The sequence below is a fragment of the Loxodonta africana genome, chromosome 2 (genome assembly GCF_030014295.1).
Source record: "Loxodonta africana isolate mLoxAfr1 chromosome 2, mLoxAfr1.hap2, whole genome shotgun sequence".
Taxonomy (NCBI): domain Eukaryota; kingdom Metazoa; phylum Chordata; class Mammalia; order Proboscidea; family Elephantidae; genus Loxodonta; species Loxodonta africana.
In genome coordinates, this window is record NC_087343.1 from 121342573 (window position 1) to 121343860 (window position 1288).

General features: G+C 47.4%; 1 non-coding gene across 1 annotated transcript; it reads left to right on the plus strand.

Moving 5' to 3' along the window:
- The first annotated feature begins 843 nt into the window (after window positions 1-843).
- LOC111751900 (small nucleolar RNA SNORA13) lies at window positions 844-977 on the plus strand. Its single transcript, XR_002786972.1, has one exon. It is a non-coding gene; the product is annotated as a small nucleolar RNA SNORA13 (small nucleolar RNA).
- The last annotated feature ends 311 nt before the right edge of the window (window positions 978-1288 follow it).

A 1288-nucleotide genomic window follows, 5' to 3' on the forward strand; every position in this document is an offset into this window, starting at 1 on the left:
CTTCTCCCTCCAGCCACACGGCGGCGTCTCGCGAGAGGCGCGGGGGCCTATGGTACAGTCCGTTCTCCCCGCGCCCGTCAGGCAGTGGGTTCTTCCAGCCGTAGAAAAGCATTGTGGGAAGGCCGTGTGGCCTTTCCTGCCTCCAGCGCACGGGGCGCGTTACCTGGTGCCGGAGGCTCCCGAATGGCGGTGCGACCCCGGGCGCGAGGCAGCGTGGCTGCCGACAACGGCGGCTCGGGACAGGAGCGCGCGGCCGCCCTGAGCCTGGTGAGGCGGCCCGGCCCAGAACACGAGAAGGACAGCGCCCTGGGTTTTCTCGGCCGCGTGCTCCATATGATCTCTGGAGGCCCGGGGCCGGTCTCCAGACTGCGTTTCCTTACCCGGAAAATGGGGACGTTCGTTTCCTGTGCTTTAAGTTAACTGATCATCGACTGCATGCCAGGGAGTTTTTAATATAAGCAGGGATGTTTTCGTGAATGAGAAGGGCCTTACTCCAGTGTAAAATCAGTTACTGTAGAAGTAAAATGTACCATTTAGGGTTTAGATCATTACGGCTTCCTACCATAGGTGCGGAACTTAACCGACAGTGAATGAGTTATCGTGGAATTCAGGTGAGTTCTTTTTAATGCAAAAAACAGAACGTAGTAGTCTGGGAGGGGGTAAGCCAATCTTTACTACTATATTGAAAACACGTGGTATTTCAGTGTCCCTTACCAGATCGGGTTTTGAAACTCAAAACTGAGTTAATTGTTCTCTCTCATACAGAAAGTTAACGTCAACCATTTGATTTAGGGTCAGCAACTCTGTGCCATAGATAACGAATTTCAAGGCAGTTTCCATGCAAGCCTTTGTGTTGCCCGTTCACTTTCGGAAACTAGTGAATGTGGTGTCAAAAAAGGCGTAAATTAAACCCTTTGCAGCCATTTTCTGCCCTTGAATTTGATTTCTTTGGTGTAGGAGCTGCGTAAGTTACAGTTCATTCCTTTACAATCATTGTTTACACACCTGAATTTTAGTCTGCCAAAGTTAATGTATGTTTTCTCTTAACTAGTTTTAACTGATACTTGTTTAGGAGGAAAATGGATGTTTGGAAACGGCTGCTGCTAATACCATTTGCACAAAAATGACTTAAGGTATGGTGACATTGTTGAAGTAGAAATTGTTCTGTCAAATAGTTAATTGTGATAAGGATTCTACCACATTTCTAAACTGGGAGGCTTCTAATTGGTATTGGTTTAAATTAGGTGTTAATAGCACATAGTTATCGTTAATACTGCTGCATCTGTAG